The following is a 21,659-nucleotide window of genomic DNA, read 5'->3' as shown; positions in this document are numbered from 1 at the left end:
CTTTGGTGTCACTGAACATGGAGCAGACTTCTGGTCGTATCCCCTCCCCACAATGACCAAACCACATGTAGTTCTCTTTAATCAACCCAGAGCTGTAAGAACCACCGGAATGATTGAGTTCAAATAAATAATTCAACATGGCCTGTACCTTATAATTAACTGGCTATTGGAATAATCAGTTCATCCCCTGCTTAAACAGTTTCCGAAGGGGAGACTTCCTGCAGGCAGGAGTCTGGAGCTCAGCAAATTGGAGCAGCTGTCTCCACCCAGAGACAATGACTCCCCTCAGCTGTGTGTCTATGTAGGCAATTGTCTGTGTACATATGCAAATGCACGTGTGTGTCTGAGTGTGTGTAAACTGTATATGATTAACTTGCGCTTAGTGTGTGTGTGTGTGTGTGTGTGTGTGTGTGTGTGTGTGTGTGTGTGTGTGTGTGTGTGTGTGTGTGTGTGTATTAAGTAGGGTATTTTTTGTGTGATCCTAGATGCCAGTGGTAGTGGTTAAGGAGCTACATCAATATAATACATGAAGAACTTGGATAAATACATGGAGGGGTGGGGCTGAGAGGCTTATGCAGTGCAGACAGCTGGGGCTAGCTGTACGTACAACAAGCCGGAGGAACTCAGCAGGTCGGGCAGCATCCGTGGAAACGAGCAGTCCTGGGTGGATACCATGGACTGGTGAGTCAAAGGGCCTGTATCCCTGCTTTATGACTCTCTCTGTCTGTGCTTTTAAACTGGGTATCTGTGCTTAAGCAAGCATTTTTGTGTAAACTGCAAACACAAGACATTGCGAAGATGTTGGAAACCTTGAGCAACGCACAAAGTACTGGAGGAGCTCTTCTACCTATCACCTCCTAGCTTCTTACTTCATCTACCCTTCCCCTCCCACCCACCTTCGCCCTCACCTGGTTTCACCTATCACCCACCAGCTTGTACCCCCTTACCTCCCTGTTCCTTTCCAGTCCTTAGCACAAAACATTGACTGTTTATTCCTCTCCATAGATGCTGCCTGATTTGCTGTTATTATATTGATTCCATTTGCCCACAATAGGCCCAAATCCTTCTATGCCTCGCCTATTTAATGTCTGTCCAAATTCCTCTTAAGTGTGTGAACTATCGAATTCCATCAGATCCTCTGGTCCCATTTGCCTTCAGTGTAAACAAATTACTCTTGAGATCCTCTTGCAAACTCCTTTCTCCCCCCTTAGTCCTTTTGTCGATGGGCTCAAAGAAGTCCTGTCAGTGGCTCTACCTCATTAGGAATTCCAGGAGATTCCGCCTGTCACCAAAGACTTGCAACATTTCTATGGATGTAAAATGGAGACAATTTCTCAAAGTCCAAAGTAAATTTATCATCATCCATGTCATATATACGTCACCTTGTGATTCATTTTCTTGCAGGCATTTACAGGAAAATAAGTAAATGCAATAGCCCCTCCACTGATCCTACCTGACTTACTGAGTTCCTCCAGTCTCCCATGTAAATGGTGTATGCGTGTGTATACTTAACCTGCCTGTGTGTGTGTGTCTCTCTCTCCCTGTGAATATATTTTATATGCTCGTGAGAACCTGCTGCTTTTTTTTCCTGCCTTGTAAAGGACTGTGCACGTACTCACATGTTCTGCTCGAATCTGCCCAGAAAGTCTTCAGTTAGAGAGGTAAATCAGCAAAGCAGTGGACAGAAATAAGAGCCCCAAATTAGTATTTAACTTGTCAGCCAAGGGAAGTGGCTGTGGATTGTGGGAGAGTTTGAGGCTGGCTCCTCCTGATGTGATCAACTCTGCAGAAAACCAGGAAGAGGTTCACCTTAATTATGAATGAAAATGATTGTAAATTATGAAAAAGGTTTTGGAGGTGAAAAAAATATGAGCTATGAGTTATATCCGAACAATCATTCAGCAGAATGCAAATGTCAGGTATTGCTGTGGCCAGATGAATCAGCCTTGCTGACTCTGTTGCTGGAGTAATGTTCAGTCGTCAGGTTTGTTGCCATATGCAGCAGAACGTGTATGCACAGGTGCAGTGAGACATTAACTTGCTGTTGCATCACAGGCACGTGGAACTGGAGAAAAACATAAAGCGGTTATACATAAATTATTCAAGAATTGTGCAATTGGAACCAAACAATTGTAGTGCAAAGTGGTCAAAGTATCATGATACTGAGGTAGTGATTAGGGTTCAAGACCGAATGGTTGAAGGGAAGTAACTGTTCCTACACCTGTTGGTGTGGGTGTCCAGGTTTCGACACCTCCTGCCCAATGGCACCTGGTGGTGTGGGTGTCCAGGTTTCGACACCTCCTGCTCGATGGCAGCTGTTGGTGTGGGTGTCCGGGTTTCGACACCTCCTGCCCAATGGCACCTGGTGGTGTGGGTGTCCAGGTTTCGACACCTCCTGCTCGATGGCAGCTGTTGGTGTGGGTGTCCAGGTTTCTACACCTCCTGCCCAATGGCACCTGGTGGTGTGGGTGTCCAGGTTTCGACACCTCCTGCTCGATGGCAGCTGTTGGTGTGGGTGTCCAGGTTTCGACACCTCCTGCCCAATGGCACCTGGTGGTGTGGGTGTCCAGGTTTCGACACCTCCTGCTCGATGGCAGCTGTTGGTGTGGGTGTCCAGGTTTCCACACCTCCTGCCCAATGGCAGCTGCATAGCCCGGATGGTGGACGTCTTTGATACTGGATGTTGCCCTCGAGGCAGCGCCTCCGGTAGATGCTCCCGATGTTGGAGGAGGGGGGATGTGCCTGTGATGTATTGGGCAGAGTCCACTGTTCTCTGCAGCTTCTTCTGTCCCAGTGCATTTAAATTACCATACTAGCTCATGATGCTACCAGGCAAAATACTTTCACCAGTCTGCCTGCAGAAGTTTGGTAGAGTGCTTGGTGATAAATACACCTTAACCTCCTAAGAAAGATGCTGGCGCACCTTCCTTGTGGTTGCTGGGCTCAGAAGAGATCATCCAGGAATTTAATGTTGCTGACTCTCTCAACTGTCAATCCACTAATCTGGATTGGCATAGATCTCCTTCCCTGACCCGAAGTCGAAAATCCGCTCTTTAGTTTGGGCTGTTGGGCAAGAGTTTGTTATTGTGGCACCACTTCAGCAGCTGTCCTCTGTTGCTCATGCAAGGTGACTCATCGGCACCTGTGATTTTTTCAGCCAAAGTGGAATTATTGTCAAATTTTGTATGTGGCTCTGGAGCTGTGCTCAGCCACCCAGTCATTTGAGTATATTGAATTGAATTGACTTTATTTCTTACATCCTTCACATACATGAGGAGTAAAAATCTTTATGTTACTTCTCCATCTGAATGTACAATGTGCAAATTATAGTAATTTGTATTAAATGGTGTGTATATATATATATAGATAATAGCATAGGTGTTTCAGTCAGTGAGGAGGAGATATAATTATCAATCTTCACTTATTGAGGTCTGCCAACGAAGAATTAATTGCACAGGAAATCTGGTTTGATATAATGTCGTGGAATGATATATCGATGGTCAGGAGCATGACTCCCACCACGTGCTGCCTGTGAGATCACTAGTGGGTCAAGGTGGTTGTTCACCGCTTTACAGACTGTGGGGGTGTGAAGAGGGAGTGGAGAAAGATGCCTGCGTCACGGTCCATCCCGAGCAGCTGCTTCACAGAGCGCATCCTTATCATAGAAATATCATTGTGAAGAAAGCACGACAGCACCTCTACTTCCTCAGGACTCTGCAGATGTTCAACACGTCATCGAAAACTTTGGCAAACTTCTGCAGATGTGTGGTGGGAAGTTTACAGCTTGGTATGGGAACACCAATGCCTTTGAGTGGAAAATCCTTTGAAAGGTAGTGTGTTCAGCCCAGTACATCGCAGGTAAAACATTCCCAACTACTGAGCACATCTACATGAAACGCTGTCGTAGAAAAACAGCATCCATCAAAGATCCTCACCACCCAGGCCATTCTCTTTTCTCGCTGCTGCTATCAAGTAGAAGGTACAGGAGCCTCAGGACTCACACCACCAGGTTCAAGAACAGTTACTATCCCTCAACTTGAACAAAAGAGGATAACTACACTCATTTTTAGATTGTTATTTCATGTTTATTATTCACTGCTATTTATTTATATCTACATTTGCACAGTTAGTTCCTGATGTTTACAGTTACTGTTTTATAGATTTGCTAATTATGCCCACAGAAGAAGAATCTCAGGGTTGTATGTGGTGACGTGTATGGACTCTGATAGTAAATTTTACTTTGAACTCAGATCTATGGGCTGTTCCTAGGGACACACAGATAGAGGGACATCAAGTACCGCTGGCAGATCATCAACATCCTCAGTCTGCCCAAAACTTGTTCTGCCAGCTCATCGAGATGTCTGCAGAGAAGTCCCGCAGGAGTTTGTCCTGGGGACACACTGTAACTCACCGCAAGGACTCGGTGGGGAAGGATCACAGTATAGGGTTATTCGAGTAACGGGCATGGAGGGGTCGGGTTAGTGAGGAAGCCTCCCAGTTACTGTAGTAATATAGCAGCCGGGGGGGGGGGGGGGGGCACATGAGTGGCAACAGTCCTATTGGTTTTAAGGAATGCCATAGAACAGGACTTACCTCATTGTCTATGAATGTAAGAATAAAAAGGCATTGCACAGTTTATTCTTGCAAATAATTTATTATGAATAAAGTTTATTTTGATATATAAAAGTTATCACTTTGTATGAAGATGTCATACGTAGCATTAACATTGGATGATGTAATTACATTATCATGGGAAGATTTTGGCGTGTAGGATTATTAAGAGGCCTGGGATGATTAATAATGTGATAATGATGTCAATATTGTGATTGCTCCAGCTTACAGCATCCGTCGTGTCAGAAGAACATAATAAATTGGAGCAAGACTCGGCTGTTTGGCCCATCGAGCCTGGCTGGTTTGGCTGTGGTCTCACCTCTAGCTACCTACCTTTTTCCTTACTGTGCAAAAAAACTATTTATGTCTTCATCGTCATCACCACCATGTGCCGTGTCATATGATGTGGGCGATCATGGTTCATGTGATCATATGATCGTTCTCGGCAAGCTTTCCTACAGAACTGGTTTGCCATTGCCTTCTTCTGAACAGTGTCTTTACAAGACGGGTGACCCCAGCCATTATCAATACTCTTCAGAGTTTGTCTGCCTGGCGTCAGTGGTCACATAACCAGGTCTTGTGATCTGCACCACCCGCTCCCATGGCTTCACGTGACCCTGATCAGGGGAGCTAAACAGGTACTACACCTTTCCCAAGGGTGACCTGCAGGCTAGCAGAAGGGAGAAGCATCTCACACCTCCTTTGGTAGAGATGTATGTCTTAAATACATTTAATGAGGTTGTCTCTACTGATTTCCTGGACAAAGAATTACACAGGCTGGCACTGGAATTGAGTTTATTATTGTGACATGTACCGAGATACAGTGAAATGCTTATCGTGCAGACCGTGCTTACAGATCAGATCATAACACAGTGCATTGAGGTAGAACAAGGTAAAACATTAACAAAATGCAAAATAAAGTGAACCAGCTCCACAGAAAGTGCAGTGCAGATAAACAGTAAAATGGAAGACCAGAACCAGGTGCTCCGAAACATACTCCCCCCAAACTTGAAACTATTGGCATTGGTTTTGGTATATTTTTGTCACATGTACCAAGATACAGTGAAAAACTTGCCTTAAATGTTTACCCCTATAACCTAGACTAGACTAGAACCTCAAATCAGCCTTATTATCTGCCATTTTATCTCCTTACAGCATATATGTCAAACTCAAGGCCCGCGGGCCAAATCCGGCCCACGGTGGAATTATCTTTGGCCCGCGAGATAATATCTAATTACTATTAAAGCTGGCCCCAGTAATCGAAGCGCCTATGGCATATGATATGGCTAATGCTGAGTTTATTCAGGTACCAGGTTTTCAGGGTTTTTAGTGTTTATTCGGCAGTCTTCTTCATGAGAAACGGAATTTGTAAAGTGAAACACTTTGTAGTTATAGCAGAGACTGAGACACATGAGAGCAGGCTGAAAAAACGGAGGCAACGAAAGCTGCGTTCGCACGCGTCCGACTGATCCGGCCCGCATGAAGCTGCATTTTGCTCAATCCGGCCCGTGACCTAAAATGAGTTTGACACCCCTGCCTTACAGAAAGCAGTAGCTTTACTGGGACATTTTGTTTGAGATACAGCAGGAGTACTGTATAAAGCTGGCCCTTTGAGCTGTACCGCCCAGCAACCCCCACCCCCCAATTTAATCCTAGCCTATAATGGGACAGTTTCCAATGCCCAATTAACCTACCAAGTGGAAGGTCTTTGGAGGAAATCCAGGCGGTCACGGGGAGAAGTTAGAAACTCCTCACAGGCAGCGACGGAAACTGAACCCGCCAAAGGGCTCTTTGGAACTGCCCAACCATTTAACGTCATCATGGCTAATTATCCAAAATCCTCCTTAAGTTCCAGTCATCTCCCCACAGCCCTTGCTCCCAGCAACTCTTAAAAAGTATGTAATTCATTCCTGAATATAATTATTGGTTTTGGTTTCAGCTGCTTTATGTGGTCGAGAATTCCACAGGTTCTTCACACTCTGTAGGAAATTTCCCACCACTTTGATGTCACCTAACGAGTCCCCGGTGTTCGAGGAAGCAAAGTGCCATGGGACGTGGCAAGCGCTATACAAATGGAGGCCGTTCATATCGCGCTGCACTTTGTTCAAATGTGCGCCCACTCTAAAATGCCATCTTCCAAACAATGAACGCAGCCCCAACTCTTATCAAGCCGGGCGGCGGAGAACTATTTACTCCGAGATTTGTGGCGCACTGAACATGCGGCCGGTAGGAGGAGGAAAAAACTATGCAGCCTTCGACTTCAGCACCTCGCAGTCAAGTCCGGGAATCCGGAAGGGCTGCCGAGAGGGTTCCTAGATAGAAGGCGGAAACAGCACAACCTAATGTGTTTTTTATGCGATCCATCTAACTGCCTCCTTTCCTCATTGTAGCTTTGCCCGCCACCCAGATCGATCGTGGTATCAGTCTCACGTCAGTCTCACTTATCCTTACCCCCCCCCCCCCTTCTGTGTCTGACTTCCACAGTTAAAAATACATTTAAAGTCTGAGCAAGAAAGTACAGGAATCTTCCAGTAGACCGAGTTTATCGGGAGTGACAACTTCCCCTCGCGGTTGTAACATGAGGGTACAGATTTCATAAGAGCCCGTAGTTAGTCACACCTCCCCTTCGGGGTCCCCCTTCCTTCTGCTCTCCCTCCCCTGAACATCATTGCCTCTTCTGCAACAGGAGCTGCAGAGCAGCGCCCGGCAGCTCTGACCGGCGATGTGCTAACTTTCGCCGGGCGCAGACTCGCTGGTTTCGCCGTCCTGAGCGCAGAGGTTGGATTACTCGAAGAATTCCGGGGGGAGCGTTGGCAGGGTCTGGGAAGAGACCCGGGATCCGGAGCCAGCCAGCCAACCAACCACTTGTTATACACCCGGAGAGAAGTGAACTCGGTGACGGCGGTAAGTGGTGCGCGAGTGAGGGGAGTGTTTATCGATCGGTCCGGTTCGCGTTGCTTTTTGGAAAACATTTCTCTGTCCGAGGTTTTACTGCGTTCCTCCACTTCTTCCCCCCCCCCCCCAAAAAAAAAAAGTGACATAAATATTCTGGCTTTAAACGGGAAAGAACAGATGTTCAGCAAATGCTGTCAATTAGTCAGATTTAGTCACATTTGGTGGTGCGCACACTTACCCGACAACTTCTGTGTATTGTATACACCCTTGAAAAAGACGCGCATGGCGCCCCAGCACAGTGTATTTGTTTCTAAAAAATATAAACATGTAATGCTGGGCCTCGATAGACGTTAAAGGAGATAGAATATTTTTGTCAAGGAGGTAGACGTGAGGTAGATCACAGAGAGAGAGAGAGATAAGGAGGAGATGTTAATGGTTTAGGCCTGGGTTAGAGGAAGCATCATTCATAACCCTTGACTAGATCCCAGATTGTGTCTTTGCCCAGGATTTTAGAAACCCGGTCAGTGCATGGCGATTGGAGAAGACCGGCAGGTCAAGGACTGTTACCTGGTAGTCCACGATCAGTAGGATAGCTTTGGGTCATGCCCACCCCTCCTTGTCCCGCTGGGGAAAGGGTGGGGGCGTGTCCGTGCCTCGGGGGTGGGGGGGGGAACAGTTGGATTTTTAATTCTGGGTTAGTGTTGAAGCCGAATGAGTGTGTGAGGCTTTGGCGGAAGGACCCGGTTTCCAGGTACAGTATTTTCATTTGCGGGTCGTTAATGTTTCCTTTCTCCTGGCAGAGAGAATGAAAACCTAAAGTAAAGGGGAGCGGTTTATAAGTGGCCTGTTTGGCGCCATCTGTAGTCCTAGAGGTTGTGTGGTGGCTGCGAGCGACCCTTTGGTTTCTAGTACGGCGCAGGAGCAGACCCTTCGGCCCGAATTAAATCAGTAATCAAAACCCATTGAATTAGTAAACAAAATATTTTTGAGTTGTGTTGCACATGAAGTGAGAACATGTTCCCAAACTCTAAGCAGTTTTGTTCCTGAAGTGTGTGTTAGTGTGCACTGTACTTAACAGCCAGCTGTAGCCAATCTTAAAGTGGCTTTGAGGCTGTAAGTGTTTATTAAAAGTTATAACAATTGTCATTTGAAAGTTATTAGTGAGCAAGACTTGCAGTTTCGGAGGTGTTTATTAGATAGATAGATAGATAGATAGATACTTTATTCATCCCCATGGGGAAATTCAACTTTTTTCCAATGTCCCATACACTTGTTGTAGCAAAACTAATTACATACAATACTTAACTCAGTAAAAAATATGATATGCATCTAAATCACTATCTCAAAAAGCATTAATAATAGCTTTTAAAAAGTTCTTAAGTCCTGGCGGTTGAATTGTAAAGCCTAATGGCATTGGGGAGTATTGACCTCTTCATCCTGTCTGAGGAGCATTGCATCGATAGTAACCTGTCGCTGAAACTGCTTCTCTGTCTCTGGATGGTGCTATGTAGAGGATGTTCAGAGTTATCCATAATTGACCGTAGCCTACTCAGCACCCTTCGCTCAGCTACCGATGTTAAACTCTCCAGTACTTTGCCCACGACAGAGCCCGCCTTCCTTACCAGCTTATTAAGACGTGAGGCGTCCCTCTTCTTAATGCTTCCTCCCCAACACGCCACCACAAAGAAGAGGGCGCTCTCCACAACTGACTTATAGAACATCTTCAGCATCTCACTACAGACATTGAATGACGCCAACCTTCTAAGGAAGTACAGTCGACTCTGTGCCTTCCTGCACAAGGCATCTGTGTTGGCAGTCCAGTCTAGCTTCTCGTCTAACTGTACTCCCAGATACTTGTAGGTCTTAACCTGCTCCACACATTCTCCATTAATGATCACTGGCTCCATATGAGGCCTAGATCTCCTAAAGTCCACCACCATCTCCTTGGTCTTGGTGATATTGAGACGCAGGTAGTTTGAGTTGCACCATTTCACAAAGTCCTGTATCAGTTTCCTATACTCCTCCTCCTGTCCATTCCTGACACACCCCACTATGGCCGTGTCATCAGCGAACTTCTGCACATGGCAGGACTCCGAGTTATATTGGAAGTCTGATGTGTACAGGGTGAACAGGACCGGAGAGAGTACGGTTCCCTGCGGCGCTCCTGTGCTGCTGACCACCGTGTCAGACCTACAGTCTCCCAACCGCACATACTGAGGTCTATCTGTCAAGTAGTCCACTATCCAATCCACCATGTGAGAGTCTACTCCCATCTCCGTTAGTTTGTGCCTTAAGATCTTGGGCTGGATGGTGTTAAAGGCACTAGAGAAGTCAAGGAATGTAATCCTCACAGCACAACTGACCCCATCTAGGTGAGAGAGTGATTTGTGCAGCAAATACGTGATAGCATCCTCCACTCCCACCTTCTCCTTATACGCAAACTGAAGAGGATCCTGGGCGTGCCTCATTAATACCTTGATGTTAAGTGTCATCCCTGCCATGGGTGTGGAACAGATCTATTTTACCTTTGCACATGAAGTTTCAACAGAACTTGAGGGTGTGCCAAGCCGCGTTTTACTAAGTTGCTTGTTCTGGTGGGTGGTTAAAGATTTCCCAGCACTATTCAAGCCATAGCCACTTATAACATTCCAAGAATACATTGACTGACGGTTCAGGACATTGATGCTTGTGGGATGCAGTGGATTCCTGTTTATTGGTTAATCAGGACAGCCATGTATTTGGGACAATAACTAATTGAGAAAATATTTGGGATCCTCTTCACCTATTTGGGGTGGAGACTGTTGCCAAACAGTTTCTAATTAGGTCATGTGAATGAGCATTGTGTGGCCATTACACTACTGTACATTGTGTTTAGAGTGAACAGTTTTAAAAAAGCTTAATTTGCATGTGTTTGTGTTGAAAAACGGTGATTTTGTCGGTAATAGTTGGTGAGAAAAGCAGTGAAATCATTTAGAACTGTTTTGCTCACTGTGGTTTCAAGTATTCAGACTTGGAGATGCCAGAAACAGCTGGGAGTGACAATGAAACAATTTCACTGTTTCAACAAGTTAGGCACTATGAAGAGATTGAAGGTATCAACAATTATTTTGAATGTTACAATGAAAGTGAAAATTTGGATGATACATTCATCAAAAACATTGTATGAAGGCAATATATTACCCATACTAGACGTCTGTGTGATTTTTGTTCATTTAAAGTCAATGAAAAGAACATGGCAGCGTGTTAATTGTCCATTGTATCTGGCGATGACAGTGAAACATACAGAAAAGCCGTTGCATTGGGACAATTCTATTCTCTTGAACATGGAAGTCTGGACCCAGTAGCACATGTAGTCATCATAAACCAGGGTTCCTTGGTTACAGTGGATAACCGTGACTTCTCCTGTGCTTCATCAGGCCTTCGCTCTCCTCGAAACGATGCAGGGCCGCCGCCTTGGCCATTGGATCTCTCTGTTGGTCTCATCTGTGCAGTCCGCCAGAGCTGACATACCCTATTTCACCAGGGTATGAGGCCTGCCGGCTGTCCTCGCCTGGTTTAGCCCACCAGTCGAAACGGTGTACCGGGCTGTGGCGGCTGCTTACAAACAGCTACTTGGAGCCACCGGTGAGAGCTGAGTGTCCAGTGGGGTCCGAAGCCGAGTGACTGCCCCAGAATGGACACAACAAGCTCCTTCACCAGAGGTGCTACCCCTCCCTGGACATCCTATTCAAGGCAGCATACATTGGATGTCGATATTGAATGCAGTTTTGTAGTACTGTAGTAGTATTGGTAGTTTCTAATCTGTTTTAAATGCATAACTTGTTACTGTTAAGCTTTATTGTACTTATATTTGTCTTTATTACACTTTTTAAACTATTTCCTTGTAACTTAAGCTAATTTGGACAGCTGCTTAATTGGGCCGAAATGTAATCGCCCTGACGTGCCCCAATCAATCAAAATGCATTGTACTTCCGAGGTTGGGGGTCTTAGACACTGAAAGCATTGCTGCTATTGATCAGATCTCAGAATGGTCCTGGTGACCAAGATTGTTAAAAGCCCAGTCAATATGAGGTGAAGAGAAAACCTGCAGTGCTCATTGTAGGAATTCTGCAATGAAAGGGCACGGTTCTGTAGTGAGAACATCATCTCTACTAACAACACATAAAATTCTGGAGGAACTCAGCAGGCCAGACAGCATCTATGGAAAGTCAACGTTTCAGGCCAAGACCCTTCTGCAGGACCGGAAAAGGATGGGGGAAGGTGGGGTGAGGGGAATGAGCTCGAGCTGGCGGGTTATCGGCAAGGCCAGGCGTAGCGGTGTGCACAACGCTTCATAGTACAGGTGACCCGGGTTCAATTTCTGCCACAGCCTGCAAGGAGCTGGTACCTTCTCCCCATGGCCATGTGGGTTTCTTCTGGGTGCTCCGGTTTCCTCCCACAGTCGAGAGACTAATAGTTGGTAGGTTAATTGATCCCTGTAAATTGATTAGGCTCGGGTTAAATTGGGGGGTACAGGGTGGCTCGGTTTGAGGGCCGGAAGGGCCTTTTCTGCGCTGTGCCTCAATAAAACTAAAAAAGGTAGGTGGGTGGGAGAGGGGGTAGAGTGAGAGGCTGGGGAGGTGATCAGTGGAAGGAGGAGGAATGCATTTGGAGAGGAGAGTAGGAAAAAGAAGAGGAAGGGCACCAGGAGGGGGGAGGGGGCTGATGGGCAGGTGAGGAAAAGAGGAGGAGTAAGAGGGGAGCCAGAATGGGGAAACGGTAAAAGAGAGAAAGGCGAAGGGGGAGAAGTTAACGGAAATTTAAGATATCGACATTCACGCTATTAGGTTGGAGGCTACCCATCAGAATACGAGGTGTTCCTCCAACCTGAATACGGCCTCCTTGTGCCAGTAGGGGAGGCCTTGGGCTGACCTGTTGGAATGGGAATCGCTACAAGTCTAGGATTACTGATCTGGAGATGGACCTTGTCCACTCTTGTGTCCCCGTGGGTGTTTGTTGCTGCCGTAGAGGCGACCCGAGCATCATCAGCCTGTGTGGTATATAGCAGCTGCCACATAATGATGGTAATTAATTATTATCTAAATCACCGTAGGATGTTTTTGAGAGATATGATGGTGTTATTAATGTCAGTCCTTTCTCAAGCAGGCATGTTTCACAGGTTATTAGTGTTAAGGAGCAACCACGTTTCTGTCAGGAGATATGAAACCTATGAAGTTAACCGGGGCTGAGTTCACATCGAGGTAGAGATATTCGTGGACCCATGAACACTGCCACACTGTTTTGCTCTCTTATTGCACTATTTTAAAAATATTTCTTTTGTAACTTTTATTAATTTTTAATGCATTCCTCTTTTGCAATTTTTTAATTGTAACTGATAGTATTATTTTCTGTCTTGTACTGGACTGCTCTGCAACATAACACACTTCATGATGTATGTAAACCCGATTTTGTGTGGAGTTCCTGAGTGATATACATCACAAACCTGAGTGTGACAGCCCAAATGTCCCAGGAATGAAAAGGTTAACGTATGAGGGGTGTTTGATGTCTCTGAGCCTGTACTCACTGGAATTTAGAACAATGGTGGACGATCTCATTGAAACCTATTGGATATTGAAAGGCCTGGAGAGGATGTGGGAGAATCTAGGACCAGAGGGCACAGTGCCAGAATAGGATGTCCCTTTAGAACAGAGATGAGGAGGAGTTTTCTGAGTCAGATGCTGGTGAATCTGTGGAATTTATTGCCCCAGATTCCTGTGCAGGCTAAGTCACTGGGTGTATTTAAAGCAGAGGTGGATAGGATCTTAATTAGTAAGGGTGAGAAAGGTTTTGGGAAGAAGGCAGGAGAGAAGATTTGAGAGGGATAATAAATCAGCCGTGATGAAGTGGTGGAGAAGACTCGATGGGCTGAATGGACTGTGTGGTCTATCCTGCCTTTCAGCTGATCTGAAGCGGAGTTGCCACCTACCTGTGTTTGCTCTGAATTGCTCTTCACCCTGTATAATGGAAAGCTGGATGTCTCAAACTTGTCAGCTGTCCCTCCTACAAGTTTAACAGCTGCTCTAGTTTAGGCCTGATGGACCAAATAGCCTCCTTCTACTTCTAAAGTTCTTATCCTTCGAATATGTGTGAATAAATGTCTCTTCTCAGGTCACTTCTGTCCATAGTTATGCTCTGAAATAAAGATTATGCACCCTTAGTCTGACTGCACCATCCCTCCATTTTGTTGGACGTACTTTCTATCTATGAACCTCTTTGAAAGGCTTAACCATAACATACCTAAGTATGTCACTCTTAATCTTCTGCACTCAAGGAACCATAAAGAAATCATTAAATGCAGGGTGGTTGTACACTAGATAACTATAGTTAGTTATTACTGAATTGGAAGCTTTGTACCTAATGGAGTTATAGGAAAGCTGCTTTTCTCCCACTATGTATTTACCAATGTAATTTATAGCCATTACACAAGAGTTGACGTTCCTGCAGGAGCATTTGGAACCTCCAGTAATTAGGTACTTATCTCCAAAATATTACGGTGAACAGCCAGGAAAGGGAGAGATCAATGGACATTGGAAAGATTTTGTTCTCTATTCGGAATCACGGACTTATGTTGATTAACAAGACAGTATTCATGGGTTCATGGACCATTCAGAAGTCTGGTTTTAGAGGGGAAGGAGCTGTTCCTAAAACAGTAGCAGTACAAAATAAACTATAAAATGTACTGAAAGATTGCAGGGTAGGTCAGTGATAATGTGCGGGAACGTAATGAGGTCAACTGCAAGGCCCAGAGTCCATCTTATCATACTAAACATCCATTCAGGAGTCTGATAACAGTGGGATAGAAGCTGTCCGTGAGCCTGGTGGGTTGTGCCGTCAGGCCTTTGTTTCTTCCACCTGATGTTGGCGGGGCTGGGGGGAGAATGACTATCTGGGGTAGGTGGGGTCTTCGAATATGCGGGCTGCTTTAGTGAGGCAGTGAGAAGAGTTGACAGCGTCTATGTAGGGGAGGATGGTTGTCTGTGGTGTGCAGTTCTTTGTAGTCACGGGTAGAGCCTTTGCCATACCAAGCCATAAGCATCCAGACAGAATGCTGCTGTGGGGCATTGATTAAAATTTGATATGGGTCATGCAAATTCCTTTAGCCTCTTGAGGAAGTAGAGTCATTGGCAAACTATCTTGGCCATGACATCAACATGCTGAACTACGACGATACTGGGGATGTTCACACTGAGGAACTTGAAGCTCTCAACCTCTCAATGATTTAGGTAGGAGGGTGTACTCTGTCCCTCTTTCCGAATTCATTGAGCAGCTCTTTTTGTTGACATTGAGGGAAAGGGTGTTGTTATGATAGCTCGTCAATGTCAGCATAAGGAGAACTTTGTCAGATTAAGGCCTTGATATCCAGAATGAGGTGATTGAACTTGCACAGCAGTCAGGCTTTAATAAAATATGATAAAAATTCATGTGTTATCAGATTATTTAGTCATTGTAAGCTGCCCTTAGTGTGAAAATGAATGTTAGAAACTGGGAAGAGTGCAATGCAGTTGCTGTAGGCTCAGTAAAAGGGCTGCTTGATAGTCTGCACAGCTTTGATGGGCTGAAGGGCATGTTTATGTGTTGTGACTCTCTGTGACGCTATGGCACTGTGAAAGCTTTTCCTGCCCAAGAGCTGAAGGGGTAGTCACGCAGGCTTCATCTGGCATAGCAGTCAGCACTTCTGCATGGCACAAACCATAGAGCGACAGTGAAACAAGATCCTTCAGCCACGGCTGTCTGCACCGAGAGGGGGACTGGACTGGTGGCATTGCTCTGTTGGCACCTGGCAGCATCCAGTGGGCTAAAGGCCTCTTCCTTTGTCATAGTAAATTGTATGTGGTGTCCTCTGCTCCCGCTCTCCATGGGAACCCATCCAGTCTGTAGAATTTAAGAGCTTTAATCTGATTTAATTGAGTTGATACTCATTAAATTATAAATGACCTTCCTTGTCACTTTCTTATCTTTTAAATCTGAATTGTGAAATACCACCCTCAAAGTTCTCAAGATGGCCTCGCACCCAGCAGTGGCCACTCCAGCTCCAGCTGACAGTGTCTCCCCCCCCCCCACGCTGTGAGACTACTGAACTCCCGGGCAGCACCCAGGTCCCATCACGTATGAAGTGCCAGTAGCGTAATACTATTTACTTTTTAACTTGTGTCATAAGTGCACTTTGTGCCTAATGTTTATCTTCTGGAATATATTTTGTTATTTGTTAATTTATTTGTGGTGGTGTTATTTGTACAGTGTTGTGCACCTTGGTCCGGAGGAACGTTGTCTCATTTGGCAGTATATGTGTTTACGGTTGAATGATAATAAACTTGAAATTGAATTGAAATTCACTGTGTGCCTGTATAAGGCAGGGTCATGGCCAGTGCAATGGAAAATAAAAGATGGTTATTTTATGGAAATAAGATTATAATGCAAACCATTTTCCCTGAACTTTTTATTAGTGTGTTCTGCTTGCATTGTTTGATGATACACGTTTGACTACTCAAACATTAAGATTGATTTGACTCTTGCTGGGTTACAGCTGCCTCGTCGCCTTCCTTTAATAATCTCAAGAACACGAGCAGATGGCAGGCAGACCTAGCTTTTCTCCTCTCTCATATTGGGTACAGAGCAAAACCACATTAATGGTGACTTCTGGCTCTGAATGAGGGTAGTGCTGTGTGTCAGGGAGCCCCCATTTCAAACAGAGCTCGGGGACAAGCCCTTCTCCCAAGTGTTGTGCTGAACTGTTGACACCTAATTAAACTGATCCCTTCTGCCTGTACGCGGTCCGTATCCCTCCATTCCCTGCACATTTGCGTGCCAAATGAAAGCTTTTATAACTCCTCTATCATATCTGCCGCCACCCTACCCCTGTTAATGTATTCCAGGCATCCACAACTGTGTCCAAAATTATTCTGGCTTCTTCCCCCATCCTTTCCAGTCCTGTTGAAGGGCCTCGGTTGTTTATTATCTTCATAGACACTGCCTGACCTGTTGAGTTCCTCCAGCATTTCTGTGTGATGCCCTGCTCATTTCCTTTGGACTTCACCCCCTCATTTTAAATGCATGCCCTCTGGTATTAGACATTTCGACCCTGGGAGAAAGATACCTGGCTGTCTTCTCTATCTGTGCCTCTCGTAATTATATAAACTTCAACCAGGTCTTCTCAGCCCCCATCATTCCAGAAACCCTGGTTTGTCCAGCCTGTCCTTGTAGCACATTCAGGCAGCATCCTGGTAAACTGCATCTCCGAAGCCTCCATGTCCTTCCTTTAATAGGACAGCTAGGATTGAATACAATACCCCAGATGCCCCCAGATCTATAAAGCTGCAATGTAGTTGGTAATATTGAACTCCACGACCTCTTTAGTGTTCTCTGTCACTGACCCTCCTGCCTCTGCCTTCCCCATGCTTGAAGATCTAACTTTTACCCAGTGTTCCTAACCTGCTTTTGAATTCTGACTCTGAGCTTTTAAGACAGAAGGCAAATCCTTGACCAGCAAGCATTGCCAAAAGGAGAGATTAACTAAACAGCAATCTGTTTTGTGATAAACAATTACAGTGTTTGCCCACACTCTGAGTGCAAAGCAATTCACTGTAGGTGAAGGATTTGTGGAATTTCCCATCAGATGCCATGTTGTGTCGGTGGAAGAGCTTACTGAATAACAAGAGTGAACACAAAACCACAGTGAGGTTAATGATCAACTCAACTCGCTCTCTGACTGATACAACCTATCTTTGTCTGGCTGCGTGTGTGTGTGAACTCTGACACTGTCCCTCTCCCTCCCTTTCCCTCCTCCCCCCTCTGTGTCTTTCTCTTTTCTCTTGCTCTATGGTTTGTTTGGGACCCACAGAGTGGGAGTGACAATTTTAAACGAAGGCCGCTGTTGTGGGTTGGGATGAGGGACAGACAGACGAAAAGCCTCAACAGGGAGCCTCTGCAACCAAAACTTCGTTCTCCACAAGTTCTCCATCTTCAGTGGAATGCTACCACCTATACCAGCCCCGCTTTCCACAGCGATTGCTGTCTGTCAGATTCCCTTGGACATTTGCCCCTCCCCATTAATCTCCACCCCAGCAATTACCACTGCAAGTGATAGAGGTATTACACCTGTCCATTCACCTCCATTGAGGGCCCCAAACAGTCTTTCTAGGTGAGGCAATACTTCACCTGTGAATGTGTTGGGGGTTGTCTATTGTATGAAGTGCTCTAAATGCAGCCTCCTCTACACTGGTGAGACCTGGCGTATGTTGGGGGACTGCTTTGTCGAACACCTCTGCTCTAACCGCCAAAAGTGGAACTTCCTGGTAGCCAACTGTTTTAATTCCTATCCGCATTCTTGTTCTGACTTGTGCCAAGAAGAGGCCACTCTCAGGTTGAAGAAGCAACTCCTTGTATTCCATCTGGGTAGCCTCCAACCTGATGGCTTGAACATCGATTTCTCCTTCCATTAATTTTTTCCCTCCTTCTTCCCTCTTCTCTGCACCTACCGTCACCTCCCCCGGTATGTCTCTTTCTTCCCTTTCTCCCATGATCCATTCTTCTCTCCTATCAGATTCCTTTTCTCCAGCCCTTTACTTTTCTCACCTATCACTTTCTCACTGTCCCCAACTTTCCCCCTTCCTTTCCAGTCCTGAAAAAGGGTCTCGGCCCAAAATGTCGACTGTTTATTCATTTCCATTGATGCTGCCTGACCTGCTGAGTTCTTCCAGCATTTTGTGTGTGTTACTTTGGATTTCCAGCATCTGCAGAACCTCCGTGTATAAGAAGAACATGATTATATATGAATTCAGAACCTCAGTATTTTGTACAGTAGGAATCACGATTTCACACTTGTTTCTGATTTCAACATTTAATCTCATGGGTGAGAGAGACGTGGGTTATGGTCAGGGTCCAGGTTGATGGGATAAGGCAGCACTAAAGTAAGAAGTTGCTTCAAACATCATTTTAACCAGTGATGACAGAATGCCTGTTTCTCCTTATGATTAATACCTACTAACATTACAACAAGAAGTGGTTTTAGGACCTGTAATTGCAGACAGTTTTTTTTTTGTTAACTGATCAATGCAAAGATAAGCAGAATCTCCCCCATCGTTTTCAGAGCAGAAGTTGACCTTGTTATGATTAAATTTGATTTTGTTCTGTAAAAGTATTTGAGTGTGGAGAATGTTTGATTCAGATATTTGTCGGGCTGTCGGTTGTGAGCAGGGAAGTGGGACTAATGACTGACGCTTTCTAAGTGCGAGCATGGTTAAGCTGGGATGACATAGAGTTTTGAATAGTCTTGTTTCATTCCTAGACATGGTTTGTGAATCTGGATGTGAAGCGACAGGCTAGCAGGGAATACACCCACATAGGACTTAGCCAGTTGAACTGGAGACAGAGACCATGAGATAATTTAAAAACAATTCCTGCTGATTGTTAGATCATTCATCAAAAATACCAGAAAAATACACAGACCGCTCAGCCCTCAAGCCTGTCCTGCCGTTCAACGTGATCATGGCTCCCTCAACTCCTTTCTGTGGTTCTCAGTTAACTTAATATTTAAACACTTAACTGCCTCAAGGAATTATTCCCTCCACTCCCTCTCCTGCTCGCATTCTGTTCCACTCCATTCTGCTACCCTTTCTCCTTCTCAGATTCTTCATCTGTTTTCATTGAAGTTGTTTGCCCGTTTAAGATGTGTAGAATGTTGGATCACCTAGTTTGCAGCGAAGGGGGAGATAGTTACCAAGTTAAGTTTTGAACACTGGCCGTTGGCAAAGGCCAGTGTGGGTATAGTCATACAAGCCAGTCCCTTCACACCCTTTTCACAAACAATCCACATATTGCTCTGCAGTTTCTTACTTGTCAGCTGCTCCAAAGACATTGTTGGCACCCTGTAATGTGCTGATTTAATAATGGTCTGTTGACGGTGCGTGTGATTGACCAGGATACAGTGTCCCTCCTCCTCCTCCTCCCTTGCTGTGTCTGAGCTGCTGTTCCTCACTAGTACTACCATTAGGGGTGAGTGGGGTTGCCCCTCATACATTAGAGAGCCCCCGCAATGGTTTTCTGTCACTGTTACCTCTGGAGTCTCCCTAGAATACCTCCTGTTGGCCCCCTGCAGTTTTATAGTTAGACACTACCCTTGGTAACATTACCCTCTGTGTCTTTCCTGCACAATCTACGGTAATCCTAACGTTTTACATGTCCAGGTGGTGAGGTTGCCAAACCCCACTCTTCTGATCTGTTCTGTGTTCCAACTTAAGGGAAGTCTGGTCCTGGGTGAGTTCTGCATTAATGCTTTGGAAGAACAAATCCATTGGATTTCTATTGATTTATTGATTTGAGATACAGCGCAGAATAGGCTCTGCCAGTCCTTCGAGCCATGCTACCTCGCAACCCCCGATTTAACCCTAGCCTGATCACAGGACAATTTACAATGACCGGTTAACCTACCAACTGGTACATGTTTGGACCTGGAAACCTGGAGCACCCGGGGGAGACAAAGGCAGTGACGGGGAGAATGTAGAAACTCCTTACAGATAGTGACAGGAATTGAGCCTGGGTCACCGGTACTGTAAAATGTTGTGCTAACCACTCCACTACCATGTAGTAGATTCTTGCTGCAGTTTCCACTCCTCAACCTCTGATGCAAAACAGTGTCAGGATCAGTCCCTCTGTAAAGATGGTGCCCGACCTGCTGTGCTCCTCCAGCACTTTGTGTGGGGCTCTGTTAGAATGCTCAGCATATCTAGCATTTTCAACATTTCTCCGGGTTATCTTGCCCAGTCAACCTGAATCCTGCAAGAAAGACAGAGAGAGGGAGTGTGAGTTTTACAGGGAGAGAGAGAGGGAAGCAGGGAGACAGGGAGAGGCAAGCAGAGAGAGTGAAAGGGAGTGTGAGTTTTACAGAGGGAGAGAGAGGGAGACGGGAGAGGCAAGCAGAGAGAGTGAGAGGGAGTGTGAGTTTTACAGAGGGAGAGAGAGGGAAACGGGAGAGGCAAGCAGAGAGAGTGAGAGGGAGTGTGAGTTTTACAGAGGGAGAGAGAGGGAGACAGGGAGAGGCAAGCAGAGAGAGTGAGAGGGAGTGTGAGTTTTACAGGGAGAGAGAGGGAGACAGGGAGAGGCAAGCAGAGAGTGAGAGGGAGTGTGAGTTTTACAGAGGGAGAGAGAGGGAGACGGGAGAGGCAAGCAGAGAGAGTGAGAGGGAGTGTGAGTTTTACAGAGGGAGAGAGAGGGAGACAGGAGAGGCAAGCAGAGAGAGTGAGAGGGAGTGTGAGTTTTACAGAGGGAGAGAGAGGGAGACAGGGAGAGGCAAGCAGAGAGAGTGAGAGGGAGTGTGAGTTTTACAGGGAGAGAGAGGGAGACAGGGAGAGGCAAGCAGAGAGTGAGAGGGAGTGTGAGTTTTACAGAGGGAGAGAGAGGGAAGCAGGGAGACAGGGAGAGGCAAGCAGAGAGAGTGAGAGGGAGTGTGAGTTTTACAGAGGGAGAGAGAGGGAGACAGGGAGAGGCAAGCAGAGAGAGTGAGAGGGAGTGTGAGTTTTACAGAGGGAGAGAGAGGGAGACAGGAGAGGCAAGCAGAGAGAGTGAGAGGGAGTGTGAGTTTTACAGAGGGAGAGAGAGGGAGACAGGGAGAGGCAAGCAGAGAGAGTGAGAGGGAGTGTGAGTTTTACAGGGGAGAGAGAGAGCTCTGTGAGCCCTGTATCTTTCTCCCCTCAGCTCCAGACCTGCCTACGCTGGTCCCATCGAGCAGCATGTTTGCTTTGGAACATTTCAAGTGCCTGACACTGGAGCCAACACAAGCAATACAACTGGTGATCCTGTGCTTTCCTGGCCCACGTCCATCCATACGCAAGTGTGACACCAGGCACGAAGCTTAACCCCTCGATGTTTTGTACAGCCTTCTCTGCTCTGATCTGATCTCCATCCTTGAATTTTGGAAACTGAAGCCAGTGAGAGAGATTTTACTGGCATTCCTCATAGAAAAGTGGAAAATGTATAATCTTGTTTTTCTTTCTGTACTTCATCACGAGACAAGTCCAAGTTCAATTATAGCAACTTCCTTCCTCGTTCCATTGCTTTGGTTTATGTTTTATTGGTGATAAATTAATTTAAATTGGGGGCAGATTTCACATCTAAATCAG

The 21,659-nt window shown here is 45.8% G+C and overlaps 1 protein-coding gene across 4 annotated transcripts in view; it reads left to right on the top strand.

Moving 5' to 3' along the window:
- Positions 1–6,719: 6,719 nt before the first annotated feature.
- Positions 6,720–21,659, top strand: part of lzts2a (leucine zipper, putative tumor suppressor 2a) — a 243,322-nt gene continuing 228,382 nt past the window's right edge. For 2 of the 4 annotated variants that reach the window (XM_073026878.1, XM_073026879.1), the window contains exon 1: positions 6,720–7,515. The gene's annotated coding sequence lies outside the window, so the exon portion shown is untranslated. Of the gene's footprint in view, positions 7,516–8,237; positions 8,258–21,659 lie in introns of those variants that run through there. The other 2 variants (XM_073026884.1, XM_073026881.1) reach the window with 2 other exon arrangements.

This window comes from Hemitrygon akajei, chromosome 23 (assembly GCF_048418815.1).
Source record: "Hemitrygon akajei chromosome 23, sHemAka1.3, whole genome shotgun sequence".
In the NCBI taxonomy this organism is placed as follows: Eukaryota; Metazoa; Chordata; class Chondrichthyes; order Myliobatiformes; family Dasyatidae; genus Hemitrygon; species Hemitrygon akajei.
Note: the sequence above shows the minus strand (reverse complement) of the source record. Positions and strands in the feature narration are given on the sequence as shown.